The following is a 9,554-nucleotide window of genomic DNA, read 5'->3' on the forward strand; positions in this document are numbered from 1 at the left end:
TATATGACCAATTATATCAAGTGGTTCCAATTAGGGTTCGACCGATTAATCGGAATGGCTGATTAATTAGGGATGATTTCAAGTTTTCATAACAATCACTAATTGGTATTTTTGGCCACCGATTTGCAGAATTTTGAAAAATTTTATTAATTATTATTATTTAATAAATTTTCTTTTACACCTTTATTTAACTAGGCAAGTCAGATTAAGAACACATTCTTATTTTCAATGACGGCCTAGGAACAGGGGTTAACTGCCTTGTTCAGGGGTGATTCGTTTTTGCAACCTTCCGGTTACTAGTCCAACGCTCTAACCACCTGCCTTATATTGCACTCCACGAGAAGCCTGCATGGCAGGCTGACTACCTGTTACGTGAGGGCAGCAAGAAGCCAAGGTAAGTTGCTAGCTAGCATTAAACTTATCTTATAAAAAACGATCAATCTTAACATAATCACTAGTTAACTACACATGGTTGATGATATTACTAGTTTATCTAACGTGTCCTGCGTTGCATATAATCGATGCGGTGCCTGTTCATTTCTCATCGAATCACAGCCTACTTCGACAAACGGGTGATGATTTAACAAGCGCATTTGTGAAAAAAGCACTGTCGTTGCACCAATGTACCTAACCATTAACATCAATGCCTTTCTTTAAAATCAATACACAGGTATATATTTTTAAACCTGCATATTTAGTTAATATTGCCTGCTAACATGAATTTGTGTCACTTCTCTAGTGTTCCGTGCAAGTAGTCAGGGTATATACAGCAGTTTGGGCCACCAGGCTCATTGCGGACTGTGCGAAGTCCATTTATTCCTAACAAAGGCCGTAATTAATTTGCCATAATTGAACATAATTATGACATAACATTGAAGGTGTCACGTCCTGACCAGCAGAGGGCGTAATTGTGTTAGTTTTGGTCAGGATGTGGCAGGGGGTTTGTGTGTGTTAAATGTTGTGTGGGTGATTGGACTCCCAATTGAAGGCAGGTGTGTTGAGTTGCTTTTGATTGGGAGTCCTATATAGTAGTGTGTGTTTTTCTTTGGGGTTGTGGGTAGTTGTTTTTGCACTGCATGTTGTGTGCCTGCAAAACTGTTCCTGTCTTCGTGAGTATCGTTTATTGTTTTTTCCTGTGGATGCTTTACTTAAGTTTATTAAAAAAAACTATGAGTATCCACATTCCCGCTGCGCCTTGGTCCATTTTTGAAGACAGTGGTTACAGAAGGTTGTGCAATGTAACAGGAATATTTAGACTTAGGGATGCCACCCGTTAGATAAAATACGGAACGGTTCCGTATTTCACTGAAATAATAAACGTTTCGTCTTCGAAATGATAGTTTCCAGATTCGACCATATTAATGACCAAAGGCTCGTATTTCTGTGTGTTATTATGCTCTAACTAAGTCTATGATTTGATATTTGATAGAGCAGTCTGACTGAGCGATGGTAGGCACCCGCAGGCTCGTAAGCATTCATTCAAACAGCACCTTTGTGCGTTTTGCCAGCAGCTCTTCGCAATTCTTCAAGCAATGCGCTGTTTATGACTTCAAGCCTGTCAACTCCCAAGAGGCTGGTGTAACCGATGTGAAATGGCTAGCTAGTTAGCGGGTGCGTGCTAATAGCGTTTCAAACGTCACTCGCTCTGAGACTTGGAGTAGTTGTTCCCCTTGCTCTACATGGGTAATGCTGCTTCGAGGGTGGCTGTTGTCGATGTGTTCCTGGTTCGAGCCCAGGTAGGGGCGAGGAGAGGGACGGAAGCTATACTGTTACACTGGCAATACTAAAGTGCCTATAAGAACATCCAATAGTCAAAGGTATATGAAATACAAATCGTATACAGAGAAAGTCCTATAATAACTACAACCTAAAACTTCTTACCTGGGAATATTGAAGACTCATGTTAAAAGGAACCACCAGCTTTCATATGTTCTGAGCAAGGAAATTAAATGTTAGCTTTTTTTACATGGCACATATTGCACTTTTACTTTCTTCTCCAACACTTTGTTTTTGCATTATTTAAACCAAATTTAACATGTTTCATTATTTATTTGAGGCTAAATTGATAGTATTATGTATTATATTAAGTTAAAATAAGTTTTCATTCAGTATTGTTGTAATTGTCATTATTACAAAAAAATATAAATAAATAAAAGTAAATCGTCAGATTAATCGGTATCGGCTTTTTTGGTCATCCAATAATCGGTATCGGCGTTGAAAAAGCATAATCGGTCGACCTCTAGTTCCAATGACGAATTTGACGGGGGCCACCCGTCCCTGGTGACTTCAGCAAAGATGGCTAACAAAACATTACGGGGAAGCAAATGTATGTAGTTATAACGTCATAACGAGTCGTGCAAAAAACAATTACCATTGAGAGGAATATGTTAGTTAATGTAGAGCCAAATGATTGTGCATATTTCTTTGTAATAAAGTTAATTTACAAATCTCTATTTAGCAAGTTTTTTTCAGCCACATCCAATACCAGGTGTATCAAACTCATTAATTATAGCAGACAGGGAGCAGGTTTCGAACCCTCAACATTCTAGCCCAAAGTTCAGCACGCTATCGACTGCGCCTAAATGTATTAATTGGGGTTGGGGCCGATTGTGGCTAAATACACTTTGTCTATTGGAATCTTTAACGTGGAAAGAGGAAAAAGTATTATTATTAGTTTTTCACAAGCATAGCAGGATGGGCTATTAGCTGAACAATAGACTATTCAACCTTTACTAAAGAATTGTATAATAGCCGAGCTAGGCTTTATTTACAAATTAGTGAGAATGTCTCACCCCATGTTCAAGAATTGCCTTTTTCTTGCTCACTCTAGATTAAATGAAAACGAAATCTCCGAAATGTTGTTACTTTTTGAACAAAGCGATTATTATTAATCAATTTAAAATGATATAAAAGCCCCTTAGATATTCTGATATTTTCACAGATCCTAACAGAAAATGCCCCTTAGATATTAATATAGAGTCCTCCAATCCTCTAAATGTAATTATTGGCGGAGAGTCACATCATTGAAGAAAACATTTTTAGATATACTGTTAAAAATGGTGTAGGTCTTATTTATTTAACGAGAATATTGAAGTTAGATGCAAAAGCCTACAACTATTTTAGCACTGTTTCGTGCTGCTCTGAGACAAGCACGACATAGGGATTCTTTAGCTAAATAGCCCAGTACCGTACTGCCGGACATCACATTGTACAGCACCATATTTTCCGTTCCATCCTAGCAGAAACTCGGAGGGTTTTTGGTTTTTCATGGAATAGAAACATGATAATATTAACCTCTCTGGGCTAGGCGGGACGAATTCGTCCCACCTACTCAACAGCCAGTTGAATCCTGTGGCGCGTTATTCAAATACCTTAGAAATGCTATTACTTCAATTTCTCAAACATATGACTATTTTACAGCATTTTAAAGACAAGACTCTCGTTAATCTAACCACACTGTCCGATTTCAAAAAGGCTTTACAATGAAAGCAAAACATTAGATTATGTCAGCAGAGTACCCAGCCAGAAATAATCAGACACCCATTTTTCAAGCTAGCATATAATGTCACATAAACCCAGAAGACAGCTAAATGCAGCACTAACCTTTGATGATCTTCATCAGATGACAACCCTAGGACATTGTTATACAATACATGCATGTTTTGTTCAATCAAGTTCATATTTATATCAAAAACCAGCTTTTTACATTAGCATGTGACGTTCAGAACTAGCATACCCTCTGCAAACCTCCGGTGAATTTACTAAATTACTCACGATAAACGTTCACAAAAAACATAACAATTATTTTAAGAATTATACATACAGAACTCCTTTGTGCAATCGAGGTGTCCGATTTTAAAATAGCTTTTCGGTGAAAGCACATTTTGCAATATTCTCAGTAGATAGCCCAGCCATCACGGCTAGCTATTTAGACACCCACCAAGTTTAGCCCTGACCAAACTCCGATTTACTATTACAAAAGTTTGATTACCTTTGATGTTCTTCGTCAGAATGCACTCCCAGGACTGCTACTTCAATAACAAATGTTGGTTTGGTCCAAAATAATCCATTGTTATATCCAAATAGCGGCGTTTTGTTCGTGCGTTCAAGACACTGTCCCAAGTGTAAATAAGGGTCACGAGCATGGAGCGATTCGTGACAAAACATATTTATAAATATTCCATTACCGTACTTCGAAGCATGTCAACCGCTGTTTAAAATCCATTTTTATGCCATTTTTCTCGTAAAAAAGCGATAATATTCCGACCGGGAATCTGCGTTTAGGTAAACAGAGGAAAGAAAACAAAGCATTCGGTCGACGCGGGCACGAGCCTGAGTCTCACAGTACTGTAACCAGCCACTATCCAAACGCGCTACTTTTTTTCAACCAGAGCTGGCAAAGCCACGACTCAGCTTTTTCCCGGGCTCTGAGAGCCTATTGGAGCCGTAGGAAGTGTCACGTTACAGCTAAGATCCTCACTCTTAAATAAACAGAGACAAGAAGAACGACACCTTGTCAGACAGGCCACTTCCTGCATGAAATCTTCTCAGGTTTTTGCCTGCCATATGAGTTCTGTTATGCTCACAGACACCATTCAAACAGTTTTAGAAACTTTAGGGTGTTTTCTATCCAAAGCCAATAATTATATGCATATTCTAGTTACTGGGCAGGAGTAGTAACCAGATTAAATCGGGTACGTTTTTTTATCCAGCCGTGTCAATACTGCCCCCTAGCCCTAACAGGTTAATCAAATTAATTAAGCAAGTACCAGTCAAACGTTTGGACACACCTACTCATTCAAGGATTTTTCTTTATTTTTACTATTTTCTACATTGTAGAATAATAGTGAAGACATCACAACTATGAAATAACACATATGGAATCAGTTAAGGACAAATTCCTATTTACAAGCACAGCCTACTCCTTCCTCCCCAACGGAGATTTGAACCCCGGTCTCCCACATGCTTCGCATTCTGTTGTACAGACATGGCCTGCTCTCCCTTATGTAAGGAGTTAGGCACTTTCCCATGTTAACTACAGTATGTATTGTAGACTGCACAGTAGCCTAATTGCCATAACAAAGGGGTTGAATACTTATTGACTCAAGACATTTCAGCTATTCCTTTTTTATTAATTTGTACAAATGAAATTCTACTTTGACATTATGGGGTATTGTGTGTAGGCCAGTGACACAAAATCAAAAATTGTATACATTTTAAACTCAGGCTGTAACACAACTAAATATGGAAAAAGTCAAGGGGTGTGAATACTTTCAACTATAGGCTAGTGATGATTTGAGAAAGTCGCAAAAAAAGCTTGTGCTCTGTTCCTTGCCTCAGGCTGCAGATGCTGTTCTCTCATCAAGTGATCATATTTTCACCCATCAGACTATTCTCAATTTAAATCTTGTCTTTACTAATATGTACTGTAAAAATGTTTCGATTTAGAATGGCCCATTATCAAATGGGTAGGAACAGGGGAAAAAAAGTAATGTCATCTGTATGCACTCAAATGGCAAATGGAGGCCGCTTTCATGCCAGTTTGTTTTTCAATCATGCTGGGTAGACTACTCTGGTTATTTCACTCCATGTGTCAACCACTGTTTGAGGAGCATGCAGCCTCTTACTGCACAACAGGTGATATTCCGCTCATGTCCTCTCCAACCCTTTTGCTGAAGCTACCCAGTGCTTAATTTGGAAACCAAGTAAAATCTGTTCTGGAACATCGATAGTAACATGTTTTCACAACAAAATATATTTAATTAAACTGTTGACAGCCCCTCTCTGTGCGCTCGAGAAAGGATTGAAGGAGAAAGAGTAGGAGATGGAAACGCACAGTGGTGAGATATTCTGTGGGTAAAAAGGTAACGTGTCAGCCTATTCATAATGCAAGTATAAACAATTCCCTATTACGAGGCTATTCAAAATCAAATACAAATTCACTATAATTTAGGCTGAGTCTTTTATAAGCCGCCCTGCACAATCAATGAACCTACAGCATCGCCCAGGCCTATACATTCCATAACCAATCAGCGCTGCAGTAGGCCTGTATGCAAATAGCCATTGCCATATATGGATATGTGCCGTTCACAGCATGAGAAGTCTTGAGTAGATGTGCTTGTTTTGAGATCAAAGCTAGAGCTGCATGTAGGAACCTGTGCACATTTGTTCATATTATTTGCTAATTAGTTAGTTATTAGTCCAGTTATAGCACATTTGTTGTAAAAAATGGGGGAGTGGTTGCTTCCTACATGACCACAAAATGTGTGTATTTCTAGCCATTTTTGAAAAGCGAGTCTGGTAAAGAGCTTTTTTTATGTCTTCAAGAGACAGTGTTGTATTTTGAGATGTCCTTGAATAAACTAAGTAGGCAGAGGGTAGCATAATTTGTCTGATTCTCTGTAATAATGATACGGGAATAATAATACTTTTTATTTTGTAAAGTGGTTTCTTCCATCAATGTCAAGAAGGTTAATGTCAAGCACTGAATGTTTTTTATTAAAAGTCTCATGGAATGCAAGCCTACATTGAACACCCCACATTTTCTCCTACTTTAGGCTGAACGATAGAACAGCTGTTTCCATGTTAAAATGTTATGAGGAACCACTCACATTGCCTGTTTCTTAATACTGGCGCTGAGGCCAGGGGAACAAGCGATGTGATGGCGGTGCAGGAGCGGCAGGTAGCCTAGCGGTTAAGAGCATTGGGCCAGTAACCCAAAGGTTGCTGGTTCAAATCCCTGAGCCAGCTAGGTGAAAAATCTGATGTGCCCTTGAGTAAGGCACTTAACCCTAAGTCGCTCTGCTACATGACAAAAATAAATAAAAATAGTACAAAAACGTGGGGGTGTACAATGAATTCTCAGTTTGCATTACCCAGGGCGTCACTGTGCACCATTGGTCAAGCAACCTTGTGTCTGAAAGTGGAGAAGGGAAATGTTTTTTTGAACTTTCATGTGGAATACACAACACTTGAAACCCGCAAACAATGGCATTGTTTCAATGTGTTTAGGTGCAAACGTTTGCCTGAAGCCAGTCCACTCCGGGTTTGGGGGCTTAGGCCATCTGTGACGTACCCTGATTGGCTGTGCCACTTAGGGTTACTGTTGTCACCATGGGTGTTTGGAGCGGTTGGCAAGGGAGAACCCAATCCCGTGCCACCCCCTTTCCCTGCGCCAAGACCATCTCTCACCTCGCTCCTGGACCTCCGAGGGAGAAAAGCGTGCTGCGCCTCTTCCTGCTTCTTTTTGTTCTCAAACCGGGCCTGCATAGACTCCAGGGCCTAACCAAACAACCCTGTGGGAGAAATCGGCTCATTGAGGTACAGCTTGTCTGTCCCTCTTCGGCACCGGCGAAAGCGTCAGCCAAAGATGATGCTTGTTACACACGCCTCTTGGAGGAGGGAACGCAACACCCTACTACACTTAACTCCCCGTGGAGTGAAAGAGGTATGTGATTGTAGGTGCGGGTAAAGATGACAGAGGCAGAGAATATTACCATTTACTGGGAATTGATTTCCTTAACACGGTAAGGTGGGGAAAAGGGGCTGGATGGAACCAAAGCAAAGAAAGTAAAAGTTAGAGTCCCCTCTCCTACTTTACCTGCCTACCCACTACTTACCTAACCTTAACGCCACCTGGCGTGATAACCACAATACAGGGGGTGGTCCGCCCAGGTCTTACCTAGTGTGCATAGACAGAGTACATACTATGGGTATATGTATGCCCGCAGGTCTCTTGCCTAAGCACTCCCAAGGTGCCGTCCCCCCCTGGGAACAAATGAAACAGCGTAATACAAATTTAAAGTGAACAAGTTCAATAATCAAAAAATTATTGGCGAATCATCCAAAGTGATACGCTACTACGCCAAGTCTTTCCTGAGCCAGTCATAAGCTTTAACCTGTTGGGGCTAGGGGGCAGTATTTGCACGGCCGGATAAAAAACGTACACGATTTAATCTGGTTACTACTCCTGCCCAGAAACTAGAATATGCATATAATTAGTAGATTTGGATAGAAAACACTCTAAAGTTTCTAAAACTGTTTGAATGGTGTCTGTGAGTATAACAGAACTCATATGGCAGGCCAAAACCTGAGAAGATTCCATGCAGGAAGTGCCCTGTCTGACAATTTGTTGTCCTTCTAGATTATGTCTATCAAAAATACAGCATCTCTGCTGTAACGTGACATTTTCTAAGGCTTCCATTAGCTCTCAGAAGGCACCAGAAAGTGGAATGAGAGCTCTGCAGTCTCTGTGCTAAGTACAGCAGCTCTGTTTCTTACTGGCCTGTCTGGGGACAGTGACACTGGAGATGCGCGTTCATGTGAATTCGCCATTTTGTTCTTTCAGTCTTTGAACAATTTTTTTGTCACGAAATACGCCCGCGCGTCACGAAATACGTCCGGAGCTATTTCAATATAACTATGGATTATTTCGATCCAAAACAACATTTGTTGTTGAAGTAGAAGTCCTGGGAGTGCATTCTGACGAAGAACAGCAAAGGTAATCCAATTTTTCTTATAGTAAATCTGAGTTTGGTGAGGGCCAAACTTGGTGGGTGTCAAATTAGCTAGCCGTGATGGCCGGGCTATCTACTCAGAATATTGCAAAATGTGCTTTCGCCGAAAGGCTAATTTAAAATCTGACACCGCGATTGCATAAAGGAGTTCTGTATCTATAATTCTTAAAATAATTGTTATGTATTTTGTAAACGTTTATCGTGAGTAATTTAGTAAATTCACCGGAAGTTTGCTAGTTCTGAACATCACATGCTAATGTAAAAAGTTGGTTTTTGATATAAATATGAACTTGATTGAACAAAACATGCATGTATTGTATAACATAATGTCCTAGGAGTGTCATCTGATGAAGATCATCAAAGGTTAGTGCTGCATTTAGCTGTGGTTTTGGTTTTTGTGACATATATGCATGCTTTGAAAATGGCTGTGTGATTATTTTTGGCAGGGTACTCTCCTGACAATCTAATGTTTTTCTTTCGCTGTAAAGCCTTTTTGAAATCAGACAGTTAGATTAACAAGAGTCTTGTCTTTAAAATGGTGTAAAATAGTCATGTTTGAGAAATTGAAGTTATAGCATTTGAGGTATTTGTATTTCGCGCCACAAGATTCCGCTGGCTGTTGACTAGGTGGGACATTTTGCTCAATTGCCGTCAGCTATGTTTAGACTCTTGTTGTTCATGTTTTGCTGTGTTCTAGTGTACTATGGAATATATTGCTTTCTTATTCTTGACACTTCTCCCAGCCATATTTAAGGTTAGAACTACCTTTCTAAGTGTTCTGATACTTCTAGCTTGGAGTTAAATTTTTATGATAACATAGCTACAGTATTTCACTTTAAAGTGTGTATAGTATTGCTTACTAGGTGTGTCCAATCAATTTTAACCACTCCCTCTTCAAAATAGGGTTAATTGGAAAAGCTGTTAAAAAGAGAACATTGTATTATTTCTTTGTCCTCCCTGACGAAGGCCATGCAGCCGAAACGCGTCGGATTTTTAAAAACATTGTTTCTATTGAACATGCCATACTAATAAAGGCAT

This window comes from Salmo salar, chromosome ssa07 (genome assembly GCF_905237065.1).
Source record: "Salmo salar chromosome ssa07, Ssal_v3.1, whole genome shotgun sequence".
NCBI lineage: Eukaryota > Metazoa > Chordata > Actinopteri > Salmoniformes > Salmonidae > Salmo > Salmo salar.